The sequence below is a fragment of the Molothrus ater genome, chromosome 5 (genome assembly GCF_012460135.2).
Source record: "Molothrus ater isolate BHLD 08-10-18 breed brown headed cowbird chromosome 5, BPBGC_Mater_1.1, whole genome shotgun sequence".
Taxonomy (NCBI): Eukaryota; Metazoa; Chordata; class Aves; order Passeriformes; family Icteridae; genus Molothrus; species Molothrus ater.
Genome location: NC_050482.2, coordinates 8,178,993 through 8,193,241, shown reverse-complemented (window position 1 = coordinate 8,193,241; position 14,249 = coordinate 8,178,993). Strand labels below are relative to the sequence as shown.

Below are 14,249 nucleotides of genomic sequence, written 5' to 3'. Positions count from 1 at the left end.
GCATCCACTTAGAGACAATCTGTTCCAGTCTCTCCTCCACATGCCCAGACACACCAGAATTTTTTACCTAATATGTGCATCTGGATTTTGTTTTGTTTTGTTTGTAATTTTCCTCCTTTATTCTGCCTGAGTCCAAAAAGGATTATTGATGATGGGAAGGACTTCAGCTTTCTGACTAACACTTAGCAAGACTGTAGGCAACTGTTCTTATCAGCAGAGATGATGGGTAATTTTAACACCAGCTGGGAGGCCCACCACACTCAGAGAATTGTGTGTTTACGTGTAAACACCCATGCATGTTCACATGCAAACAAATACCCTGCTGTGTGCATGCAAATGTTTCCTTCACACTACTTGCAGCAGAAGAAGCTTTATCTGTCTAGAAGGATGCAGCTGCCACTTGCCCTGGATTTGTTGATACACCAGAACTCTTTGGCATTGCTCCACTGACGCAGTGAATCACAAATGCTGGCTGTACCACTTTACAGCTGCTTTCCATCATCTGAGATGCACCACACAGAAAGCTCATACCAGTAGATCTAGATCTGGCCTTATCTTTATTTTCAGACACTTGCAATCCTGATCACTCTGTCCTTTCCCTGATTATCCTTATGTAAATGGTCTTTAAATTTTAGATGATGAAACAGATTTGCACTGCGATTCTTCACTTTAAAAAGTGAAACTCGTCCAAGAAAAGTTTCCTTGGAACATGCCCAGGTGAAGTTATCTTACCCTAAAAAATATTATGAAACATTTTCAGATCAGTATTTTGTTATTAAGAAAAGGCCTTTCCTTCTGAAAACTTGTAGGAGGAATTAACAGCAAGTTCAGAAGAGCTGGACATGAAAACCAAGATGCAGTAAATGTTATCTAGGTTTGGGCACTGAATGATGGCCCTCAGGTCAATTTACACCTAGCTCATAAAAAATGTGGGATTTAAAATAGATATCTAAATGGAATATGTACAGATATTTACTTTGATACTGAGAGGTTCATGTTGAACCTGGTGTCCACCAGGACTTTCAGGTCCTTTTCTGCCAAGCTTTTTTCCACTGAAGAGGCCACATCATACACTGGTGCATGAGGGTGCTCCTCCCTAGGGGCAGGACTTCACAATTCCCTTTGTTGAACCTCATGACATTCCTGTTGACCCATTTCTCCAGCCTGTTGGGGTCATCCTGGATGGCAGCATGACCCTCTAGTGTAAGAATCACTCCTCCCAATTTGGTGTCACCAGCAAACCAGCTGAGGCTACCCTCTGCCCCACCACCCAGAGGTTTAGCAGGATTGGACCCAGTATTGGTCATTGAAGAACTCTTCAGGCACTGTCTCCAGCTAGATGTGTGGATCACCACCCCCTAGACCCAGACATTCAGCCAGTTTTCAATCCACCTCCCTCTCTGCTCCCCCAGCCTGTACATCAGAAGCTTCTCTGTGAGGGTCTAATGGGAGACATCATCAAAGGTGTCACTGAAGTCCAGGCAGACAATGCCCTCTGCCTCCCTCTCATCCAAGAGTTGGTCACTTCACCACAGATGTTGGGCAAGCATGACTTCCACTTGGTGATGCCTTGCTGACTACTCCTAATGGTTTTGTCATCTTCACTGTACCTGGAAATTATTTCCAGGATTAGCTGTGATCCTAAAACCTAAATTCAGAAAAGATCCCAGGAAGATAAAAGCTGTGCAAATTAACTTTGAGCAAAAACATAAGTGCACAGTTCTGTCCACATTCCCATTAATTCATAACAGTTCAGAGAGAGACTTACATGCTGTGTAATTTGAGCAGTCATCCAATTCAAATATCTACAGGAAAAGGCAATTCCAAAACATCCTGCAGGTAGAAATATGGGAATTTTTAGAACTAATTACCACTAAGCATAAATTACAAAGGTAACTGAAGGGGGATAGGTCAGCTTAGTGCTTACAGTCTTTTTATCCCACATTGTATACATTCCAATTCTTATCTTTTCCACTGGAATAAGTGCTGTGAAAACATAATGAAAGACATCAGGCAGCATTATAAGGGTGCTACAACTTAATAAGCTGCAGTCCAGCTTTACCATAAAACTTTGGGCCTGGTGTTGAAATAGGTTTTTGGTACTTATTGAGCTGCAGAAATTTTGCCCAAACATCCTGTTGTAAGGAGGAAATCTCTAGAGCTGAATATGACAGACTTCCTAGGCCTTGTGTCTTCTAAACAGCCAGCTTTGTTAAAACATCCAGGTGGGTTATGCTGTTTAGCTGTGGCTTGAAGCCATGAGACAGGCTCCCAGGGTCTGAGAGTTTGGAGCAGTCAGCAAAAAAGGCACTTTAAGTTTTCAGTGGGTTTGCAGCAACTGAGGCTTTCTGCAGTTCAGTCTAAAGCCTAGCTCCATTCAAGTATCTTCAGGGCTTCCAGGGTCCTTGAAAGCTTTTCAAGAGCTGTGAGCTTCAGTAGTCTTTGTGGACACTGCGAGAAATTTGATGTGTTTGATCATTTTACAGCTCTTACCGCAGCTGTGGAACTGACAAAAACATCCAGCAGACAGCTTGCAGGCTTAGTCCCAACCTGCACCAAGCTAAGCCCTAAACAAGAAAGAAAAAAAGAAATGAAAGAAAGAAAAAAGTTACTTCTGAAGGAGAATTTCCCTGGCTGCAGCACTCACTGGGCTCTGGAACCCAATGAAGGTGGTCTTCAACCCAGCAGCCTAGAAACCATCAATGGAGATAGAGGCACCTCAAAACAAACTCCATTTCTTTGTGAATAGACATTGATCCCCATCCCCAAGGCAAGGTTTGGAATAAGGGTTCTGTTGAGATCTGCTTTAGCTACCTGAGTTAAAGGCTTCTCCCAGCTGTTTATTTCCATCTCAGTCATCTCGTAGTGCTCCCATTTGCAGCAAACAACCCTCAGAAGGAGGAGTTCAGAGATCCCTTTCCAGGTGGCACTGAAAATTCCTCACACATGACAGCTCTAAGGTCCTCTCTCTCAGCAAATGGGGGCATTTGAGCCTGAACAGACTTTGTACCTCATCTGAACACAATCAATTTATTGGGAAACCAGAAACACTCTTTTCTTGCTCCTTATTCCTATATGTGGGTATGTGAGAACTTCTACTACACTGGGCTGGGTTAGATACCTGTGCTCTGCTTGTTACCCCAGGTGATGTGCAGCCACAAAATTCAGGGATCTTCCCAGCACTGTCAGTGTTTCACTGGTTTTTCATCTACTGAATACCACAAATATATGGACTTGACAGGCTCTTGCAGCAGGAAGTTGAGTTATCAATGTCGTCAGTCATCCACTAGTTTAGGAACATGGGCTCTTAAGATTAATGTCTTCATCATATGTATCACAGCATTGGATAGTTTTACATCCAGGCACATGTGACATTTTGGAAATTAACTTGTGGATGGTCTAAATCTTACTGGAAGTCTTTGGGGTTTGTTTTCTCAAATGCTTCAGTCATATTTAAATATACTCTAGACTTCTAAATTGCGTTGGCATGTCTAAAAATTTTGCTGAGAAGATCTGTGAAATATATGATGTGTATTTAAAAATGGCAATGTGAAAGTTTGCTGAAGCTATAAATCTGTCCAAGTTTCAGAAGCTAAGAATATTGTTATTGACTAGTTAGGCAGAATAAGATTTAAATGCCAACTTTCCTCCAAAAAAACACAAGACACCTTCAAATCCAGCTATTTACAATTAATTCCACATAAATTCTGTTAAGAATAAAGCTGGAAAGAAGACAAATCCTATATATAGGTCACTGTTTGCTTGCAGCTGTTTTCAAAATGAGAATGCTGGTTTTCACACGTAGCATTAAATGTGAACAAATATATTGATCACAGGACTGCAGCATATCCAGAAGAATATGCTGATTTCCCCTGTGGGGAGGAGTTAGCTAGTACTGCAGAATTCCTCCTCTTAGCCCAAAGATATGACAAATCTTTTCTTGGCAGCAATACGGTTAACCATCAAATGAATCCATTGCTCAAGGAGATTACTTGGATTCAGAGAAGTCCCAGAAGGAGTCATGCAGCTTGAAGGCAGATGCTTGCAGCTTCAGAGCTCAGAGAGAAAAGCTGATATTGGTCAGTCCCCCAAACAGGGCGTACAGTATTTATTTATGGAACAGCCAGATATTTCTGTATCCCCACCCTTACTACTAACAACACACTCAACCCATAGAGGCACTAATGGTCTAAGAAAACACTTCATGGTACATGGAGAATTGAGCACAGTTATCTTAGCAGAAATCTCAGAAGGTCATAAATACAAACCAGGGTTCATAAAATAGAATTGAAATCCTCCAAACAGTAATACCATTTCTTTTTCACTATCATAATAATCATTTCCTTGGCCTTGCTGAGCATTTTACTCCTCTTTGTTTTGTGCCCGAGGATTTTCATTTTCTAACCCCACCCTTCTTATTGTCCTCCCCTGGTGTGTAATGATCTACATTCAATCTGGTTTAGTTCCTTTTAACTATGTGGGAAGTCTGTAGAATTCCTTAATTTAATTGCTTTGCTGATGCAGCAGCCCAGGAATAATGGACATTTACTTACTTGAGCTGAGAGGTGCTGTCTAGTTCCATCAGTCAGTCAGTCCCCATCCTCCTCCTGCTTGTATCAGGCACTTGTCAGCATAATCTCATTGCTTTGACCTTTTTTTTTCTGCTTTACACAGATGCAAATTACTATTACTCAAGGGGGGGAAAAAAGGAAAAAAAAAAAACAACCCACAACCCTAGCAAATTACTTATTTGTCCTACATGAAAGAGGTTTTCAGGGAAACAAACCATCACCATAAATGTTACAACAGTTATGTGTGGCAGAAACCCAAACAAACAGAAACAAAAACTTTTTAGAACACTGAAATATTTTGTTTTGACATTTCCATAATAACACATTATTTTCTGGGAGACAACATTAAAGAAATAGGTACTATTAACAAACCCAAAGCAGGTTTTCCCAGTTTTTGCAAACACCTCAGATACTGAAGATGTGTGCATGCATTGTCTGGGAGGCCCACATCCAAACTGCTTCTTACCTGACTTGGAGCACAGATAGGACCTCTCTGAATCTCTCCTTACACCACTCAAGCCTGAAAGTCATTTGAGTCTTTGCTGCTTAGGTAGACATGTTCTCAGTTGCAAGCCAAGACCTCTTTGGCACAAAATGGCATCTCAGTCCCTTTATTCAATCTAAGATTTTTTCAATATTTCTTTTATCTTACTTTTTTAGGGAATGACTTACCCAGCCAACTCTTTGCACAGTTCTAATTAGGAATAGCTACAGGGAAGCCAGAGGGCAGAAAGAAGTGTGTTAAGTAAATTCAGTGAAGATATCCCTGGTTGACACTGACATAAGTGAGAAGAAAATCAGGCACACTGAACTTAACACTTCTGTCATTTGCAAAGACATATTTAAAAAATAAACTGCAAATAGGTAGATCCCCTGTTTTTGTAACTCAGAAAATCACTGAGCTTTGCAAATTTATACAACCTGTGGTTCTGTCCCAGCCCTACTGCAGTTAGGACCATGCTATTTCGGATTGTTTTTTTCCATTGGCTTCTCTTTTGATTGATTCCTTCTTGGAGGTGACATGCTACACATATGCTCAGAGAGCACCTACTGACAATTGCCTGGCTTCTGGTTGAGTCACCATCATGTTTCCCCTCATCCTTCCATTAATCTCTAATGAATGTTAAATCCTGATGGGTTTGAAACCCTGGATAAAGTCCCAAGTGCAACAATGTTTGCTCTACCTTCTATATTCAAGGCTTATTCTAAAAAGCATTTGTGTTGTTTTTTCTCTTTCTTACATTATTTCAATTGTTTTCAAATAAATCAGTAGGTATTAGAGTATAAAATGTGCACATAGAGCTTTCCTAAATGAAGCTTTTACATTAGTCTTAAAGTCTCTGTTTCTCTGCAGAAGCCATCATGTACACAGATGATTTATAGGACATTCACGACTTTATAAAGATTTATATGTGAACTATATGTGAACTATCTTCTTAAAAACAATGTAACAAATAGGATTATAAATCAAATTCTCAAATAAAGCAGTCATCCTTTGCAATTCACTTCCACTGCCCTGGCTTGGTAACCACGAGACAGATTCTTCCCTGTCCCCAGTTCCTGCTCAGCGCAGGAAAAGAGAGAAGTCACAGCCCTCTGCCTGAATTGATTGCTCAGCATGAGCCAACAGACCCTCAAACCAGCTAAAAGCATGGCAAAGATCTGCACTGTGCCCATCTCTTGCCTCCAGCTCCCCCAGCAAATTGTGAGGGCAGGAAGAACCTGGTGTATCTATGCCAGCTGAAAACTGGCCATGATGTGGGAATTCTTTGTAGGTCAGCAAGAATCCAAACCCAGGTGGGCACTGCATTTGAGCAAGGAAATGTCTGCAGAGCTTTATGAGTCAGTGTGTTCACTTCAGCACTTGTGTTTGTTGTAACTTCTGCCCTCTGGGCAACAACCTCTTCCACAGGGGGTGTCAGTCCCTTTAAAACCACATGAAATTTAACAAGGGTTAGTGCTGGATTCTGCTCCTGGGACAGGGAAACCCTGGTTGTGTGGACAGATTGGGGAATCAGCAGGGCAAGGAAGGGGATTGTCCCACTCTGCTCTGTGCTGTGGTGCCCTCAAGTCCACTGCACAGCTTTGGGCACCACAACAAAAAAAAAACACTGAGCTATTAGAGAGTGCCCAAAGGAGGGCCACCAAGATGGTGAAGGGTTAGAAAGGGAATCTTTATGAGGAGTGGCTTAGATCAGCCAGGTTAATTTCACAGGCCTTTGCTGCTTCTTCTTTCTTCTTCAAGTAATTTCCTTGTAGATTCCTTGCACACTCCTCTGCTTAACAGTTTGCAAGCTTTGGCTAGAATAACAATAACTAATGGGTATAAAAACAAAAAGAGACATAGCTCTCTTGTAGTTCAAAAACATAACCAAGAGGTAATTGAGTGCAGAGCTGTGGTTTAACCCTAGTTACAACCAAGTACCATGCAGCCACTCACCCTGCTCTCCACTGGCCCCCCAGTGGCATGGGGAGGAAAATTTTTAAAAAAAGGTAAAACTCATTGAGTTGAGATAAAAGTTATTTAAAAATTGAAATAAAGTCAAATTTATGAGTTATAATCATGATAATGACACTTGCAATGGGGAGAAGAACAAGCGATCCACGATTCAATTACTTACCATGATCCAATCAATGCTCAGCCCACCCAGGAGCAGCAATTGTCATTTCCTGGCCAGCCCCCCAGTTTCTGTACTGAGCATGGTGTTGTGTGGTATGGAGCATCTCTCTGGCCAGTTCCAGTCTCCTGCCCGGGCCATGCTCCTGTTCTGCTTCTTATATATCTGCTCACTGGAAGAGCCTGGAAAAATGAAAACCCCTGGATTTAGCACAATTGAGCAACAACTAAAACATCAGTATGTTATCAACATAATTTTCACACTACATCCAAAATACTGCACTGGAAAGCTATTAAGGAAAACATTAACTGTTCTCCAGATAAAACCAGGACAGGTTTCTGCACTGCATCAAAACACAGCACTGGAAAGTGAAGCAGTTCAGCCCTCCCAAGAACCAAATGGATGTGCACACCATCCAAATGTGTGTTACAAAGGTAGCAAAGTCAGATTTCAGGAAGGAGGGGGATGAATACATTCACTTTGTTCTTATCTCTATTATAGTTTGTTCTGCATCAACAATAATCCCTTATTGCCTTTCTATTCCAGATGCAATAAACTTTTTTTTTATGAGAGATTAGTACCTCAACTTTGCTTCTGCATTTCATCAGCCAGAGCAGCTGTTCATTCTTTTGTGTATTTCAAAGCAGCAGAGATTATCACTAAAACAGACATCAAAACTTGTGGTGGGGTGAGTAATCCTTTCAGCTGTGGGAAAACAGATTCATTTGCTCTCTTAAAATATTGTAAAATGTTCAAATATTTCTTTGACAAATGTGCTGTTTCCATTGTGTTCTCTGTCACTTCAGTTTAGTGCACAGGCAGTAGTTGCTACTGTTCTGCTGGTCTGGGAGGTGTCAGAGGCTTGCAGGAAAACCCAGGTGTTGGTTTGAAGAGAAGTCAAGACTCCTGCTATTGAAAACATTGCACTAGGATTCCAAAATCCAGACTTTATTCCTGTCTTCATGTGTTACTTTGCATGAGTCACACAGGTCCAGCTACTTGAGACTCAATGATCTGAGGTATTTTACAAGATAAATGATTATATGGTTTAAATATATTGAGGAATTAAAGGAATTTGGGTGAATCTAAGGTTTGTTCCATATGTCTCCAAAACAAGATAACAGATTTATTTAAGATTAGCTGCAAACTTTCACTTGAAAAATCAGCATCTTTTACTTGTTGAAATACCACCACCTCTCATATAAGAAAGCTAATTAGATGGGCATGAGGAAAACTGGGTTTGAAATCTGTTCATCTGTTCATTTCCAGGGAAGTGTTTATATACTGAGACAGTTATTTGTCTTCCTGCCCACAATATTAAAGAACATAAATTAATAAAAATGCAATTTGCCATCAGATGTGGCCAGAGAGTGAAAGCAAAGCCCTACTCTGTAAATGTTTTCTAAAGTTGTCTGATGTGCTTTTGTTTCAGTACCCGCTGAGGTCACAGATCCCCAAAGGAGAGAGGTCTCTTCATTTCCAATTCATGACATCCGAAAGTGCAGTTGAAAATACTTGCATAGAAATGGTATTGATTGGAGAGAATCTTCTTGCTTTCCAATCTTATGATCATCCAATTAAGTGTAAGAACTGTGTTCACTGTTACAACAGAAGCCCTGTTGCCTGCTCATGCTGTGCTGCCTGCATATGTGTGTAAAAAGAGAAAGATAATTTCTATCCTGCTCATTTTCTAAAGACTAAGATCAGCTAAAAACAGCTGTTACACTGAGAAAATAAGGGCAAAGCAGGCTGATAGACACCTTGTGAGATGTTCAATTGTGCATATATATGGGCACCTAAAGTACATAAGCCTGAATAAAATCAAGGATGTGAAAGTACCTCAAGCTAGAAGACTTGAAAATTTTGATGGGACATGCACTTAGGGGTCTAAACCTTTTTGAAGATCTGGTCCAAGACCAGGTTTGTGACAGAACAAAGACTGTGTCGCCCATATCACATCAAGCATGTTACCCACAGGACTAAAGAGCACAATATTTTGTTAAAGGAAAGTGTCATGGACAAAAGGGAAAAATAAATTCTTGCTACAATCAAAATCCTCACTGATCACTTTCCTGAGTCAGAAAGTCTTAAAGAATCTATTCAGAAAACTTGGCAACATTCACATGAGCTTTCCTAGCTCTCAGCAGCTTGGGATCAGAAATACTCTGGTAGGTTTCCACCTCTCAGCTCCCTTGTCCCTGTCCCTAATCTGCCAGCAGAGGGACAGGGACAACGCATCCGAGCAACCAGCACTTCTTGCAGCAAGGTGTAATGAAATCCACTGAGTCTAACACACATCTCTCTCTTTTTCTTCTCCTGGTTATAGAGTGAGGAGTTTGCAGGTGTCCCCCTTGCAGGCCAGCATTTTGCTGGAAGTTAAGCTGAACGTCCCTGCTGGACTTTTGTTCCAGCATAACTGACCTTCAAAGGGCAGGGAATCTCATCATATGGAGCACTATAAATCAGACTGGGGAAGGTATCACCTGGACAAAATAGCCTTGGGGGCTGCCTATCTTTCTGTCTTTTCATTCTTTGTGGTCATAAATCAAATTCAGACTTCTACACTTGTCTCTGAATAATATATTAGGACTGGTTTTAAAACGTATTAAGCATTTCTATTCATGAAGGGGTTGAAATTTGGCCAATGTAAATTGTGACATCTCCAAGAATATTATTTCCTCTCTCAACTTATTCCTTTATCTCTGAGCAGATTTCATGGCACTGTTCTTTTCAGAGTTCTTTAATTTACATTCCATGAGAAGAATGCATCCTTCCATTCAGTGCATCCTCTGGGTTCAGTGTACCTTGAAAAGTCCAGTCTGTCCGAGCACACAATGTATTTCTCACCATGGTAATGTATTTGTTTATTTAAATGCAATTTAAATTTCTGTCTCCTTTTGGAGTCACCAGATTAGCTTTATCTGAAAAAATGATGAGCTTGCAATGAAGTATTAGTAGCTATCCTGTAGTTAATATAATTTTGTCAATGAAGGAACAGACGGGAATGCTTCTCTTCCAATATCATTCTTATTTCCTCTTTTTTTTAAATTTATTTTGGAAAAATCTCTAATTCAGAATCTCATATCTGAATAATCCTTGGTGCATGGGATGCTAATTTGAAAATGCCACAAATTGAACTCCTTTTGTCCATTTATTGGTTGGCTTGTTACATAACAAGAAAACTGATAAGTTTAATTACTTTTATGAAAATGAAAGGCAACTATTAAAATTTTGCTGAAGTGTTAATAGTAGTGCCACTTTAAACTAAACTAAAGCATGCCACAGGCTAAGTGACACGCTTGGTAGGAAGCATATCAAGCATTGGAAGAAAATTCATATTTATTAGGACAGCATTAGCATTTTATGGTACAGAGATTGATTACCCCACCCTCATTTGTTTGTTTCTCACCTGCCATGCAGTTCTCCTTTAGGCTTTTGCATAATTCTCTATTTCCCAACAGCAATAATAATTATTTGATTCAATGATAGATTGTGTAGTCTGTATGTAATCAAGAGCTGGTAGCAATTAAATTCAAATTTAAAGACTTTTAAAAGAATGTTTACATGGTAGATTGACAATTACATGGATTAAATGTCATGGGTCTCATCCCTGAGGACAGAGAGGGGAATTTTTGTTTGTGTTTTAATTCTGTAAGGAATTCACTATCATTCATATCATGCATATTTTATGGATGAGTTATTAATCAAGCTTCTCCCTTGTTAGTACCACAAATTTCTTTTGCCCTCATTAACACTGCTGTCCAGGTGCAATTTAAGAAGTATTTTTGCCTAGGGTATACTCCCACAGAAATATAACTTACTTGTGTAGTTCAATTAATTGGCGTAAGGGTTACTTCTGACATCACACCATTAGAAGTTGGAGGGAAATTCATCCCAGAGACTTCTCTGGGAACATCATCTGTCACCAAAATCTCCACTGCTCCTCCACCACAGGTCTAATTTACGCAACAGGTCAAGGGAAAGGGGAATCAACACCATCATATCGCATCCTAAAATAAATTTGAAGGCCATTTTGAATTTGGGTCATGGGAAGCAGTTGGGCTTTTAACTGTCTCTGAACATTTTTAATGGCACAACTATTTTTAGTTGCTGCACAATTTAATTTAGTGCTTGTGGAACTTAAGGTTGAAAGATACAGATGCAGCCATTGTCTTCTTGCTATATTTGAAGTCAATGATCTAGTTAAGTTTTGGGCATTTCCCCATCAAGTCAACTGGCATGAATTCATTGATTTTTGACCAAAGGCACAACAGTTTATATAGCTGAAGATGAAGCCAAGAGTTGGACCTTAGATAGAAAGAGATGGGTAAGACCTTTTCTCCTTTGCTTGCCTGAGATTTTTTTTTGAACAACATCCCAAAACCAAAGCAAAAGCATCTACTCATTTCATTGCTAAGAGAACAGCAGAAATCAATTTTTGTATTTATATAATGGTTCTAATTTGTAGAGGTGTGCACAAGGATTCCTCTTGACTGAGCTCAAGGTGAGTCATATCTGCAGGATAGAGTGAAAATCAACTGAACAAAAAACTGTAGAATCCTGACTGGCTTCTAGCTGCAGCTCCAGAGAGCTGTGGGCCTCTGATAATTCCTGTGTATTGTAGATATGCAATGTTCAGATGCTCTGGGGCATCTGAAAGGTCACTCCATGCCTGCATTTAGGTGACTGACACCCCAGGTTCCTACATTCAGAACACTTATCTAATCTACCCTCCCAATCAAAGGAGGTCATGAAATCAAAATAGCTCATGAAGTCAAGGAAATGAGTCCTCCCATCATTAAGTTCTTCAAATGGTCAGAAAACACCACTTAGGAACTCATCTCCTCCCTATAAACAGGCTGCACAATCAGGTGTAGCCATCCATGCTGGAAGCACTGAAAGATCTCACTCTTCCAGCTTGGGATGCTGCTGACTGCAAGCATAGCAAAAACAGCCTCTGGTAGTACAGTCCATCTCAGGAGTGAAGGACCTGATGCAGGTTCACTCTAATGAATGCTCTAGAAAAATGACACTTCAGGCTTTGGAATAAAACTCAGGAAATAAGAGTTTAGGTGCTGGCTTTTTCAGACACCTCCTATGAAACCTCTTGTACAGAACAGGGGATTATTCATACACAAAGCTGTAAAGTCAAAAGCGTCAAGAAGCAATTTTACAGATAAAGTTGTGTGCTGGTATTTGAACACAGTAGTTTTTCTGTTGAGGCCGTGAGGAACAGCTGTCATTAACCATAAACAAAGCAGGGGAAAGGACAAAGTAGAAATATGCTTCAATTTGAACTAACACAGTTTGTAATCCCAGACTAAGTCAAATTGGTGTGGCCTCTCCATTCCAGCAGTAGGATCAGAAAAAGGTCTTAAGATGAGGTGAAGGAGTACAGTAGCCTCCTCCTTATCTTCTTTGTTGATTAGATGTCATTATTAAGTTGCCTGATTTGATTTAAACACAATAGTTTCTGTCTGCAGGCAGAAATAGGAACCAAAAAACTTCTGAGATCACTTTGGAGCTTATTGTCTGCAAGATGTTTCATGGCTGTATTTCCACTTGCCTTTCATAATAGAAATATTTGGGTAATTGAGTCTTCTTGGGATGCCATCTTGTCCAACTAATTTTTGGGTAATTTAGTCTCCTTGGCTGCCATCTTGTCCAACTTACTACCACACACATTTGTGACTAAAAGGATGAGTTGAAATTTTCTTGCATGTGAAAAATAAACACAGGCTGCTCCAGTGCAGCAGCACACAAAGGCTGTTTACTTACAAAACACCCAAATGTTATATATCCTTTGAAAGTCTGTTTATCCTCTGGGCCAGATCTAGGAAAATGTTTACCTGCTTGCATTCCCTCTGAGAGAAATAGAAATCAGGCATGCAAATACTTTGATGTATCCATTGCTGTTTGTGATCCACTGGTTTATATAAAAGAGCCATTTTTTTGTAGTTCTTCCACCTCTTGTACTCCTTACAGGGAAGGCTGAAAAACTATGTTTTCAGGCAATCCAAGGGGATTTGAACAACAAGCATTCAATGCTTAAGTTTAAAGTGCCAGACCTTAAAGGCAAGCCTCAAAATTCTAGGTCAAATTGGATCATCTTGGGACAGACAAGGAAGGAAAGAGGACACCAAGGTCCAAGACATCGAATCAGGCACTGAAATATAGTGGGATCTGAAAATTCAGCAGCTGCTGAGTGGCTAAAATTTCTGTGCAGTTCTCAGGTGACTCTGAGCAAATTGGAACTACCACACAAATCCTAGAATGGTTTGGGCTGGAAGGGGCCTTAAAGATCATCTGGTTCCAACCATGGCTGTGGGCAGGGAGAGGTTCCACAGCCTCAGGTTCCTCAGAGCCCCATCCAGCCTGGCCTTGAACACTTCCAGGCTTGGGGCTTCCACAGCTTCCCTGGGCAATCCTGAACACAGGAGAAATGAGCCCATTTCTGGAGAGAGGGGCAGATCTGATCTGCCTGCCTGCCTTTGCAGGAAGCACTGATGCACATGAGTAACCCTGAAAATGTGAGCAGCCCCACAGAGTGACCCACACACAGGAGAAGAGATGGATCCACCTCTCCTAATCCTGCAGGACAGACATTTTCACCTGAGCTGGCTGCCTGAGGCTGCCTTTGGAAGCAGTGGAGAGGAAAAGGCACCCTCAGAAGTCTCTTCACCTCATCCTTAGGCAGACATATAGACAGGAAGATTCAGGTGAGTAGCTCACAAATATGCCTCCATTATAAATATCTGTCTTTAATCAGATGAATCCTGCCTATCCTCACAGTGTCCTCAAGCAGAAGCTCAGACCCAGGGACCCAAGAGAAATCAGATTTTGCACCTCTCAGTGGTGTGGGAGCTGCCATCCCTCTGTCTGCAGGATTTGCAGGAGCAGAGGGAACATGCCACAAGCTCCCTGTAGCATCCATCGGGTGTAAAAAGCCCTGGAGAAATGGATTTGTGAAAGGTCACAGGCAAAGCAGATTTGGATGAGGCTTCACAGCTAAGGCAGGAAATGTTTAGCAAGCAGATAATTATTTTCTTTGGTGCTTCCC

General features: G+C 40.8%; 1 long non-coding RNA gene across 1 annotated transcript; it reads right to left on the bottom strand.

Annotated features, from left to right (window-relative positions):
* Window positions 1-1,673: 1,673 nt before the first annotated feature.
* On the bottom strand, window positions 1,674-4,654 carry LOC118697499 (uncharacterized). Its single transcript, XR_004981767.2, has 3 exons — window positions 4,554-4,654; window positions 2,494-2,567; window positions 1,674-1,833 (listed from the first exon to the last, which is right to left on the bottom strand). It is a non-coding gene; the product is annotated as an uncharacterized LOC118697499 (long non-coding RNA).
* Between the last annotated feature and the right edge of the window lie 9,595 nt (window positions 4,655-14,249).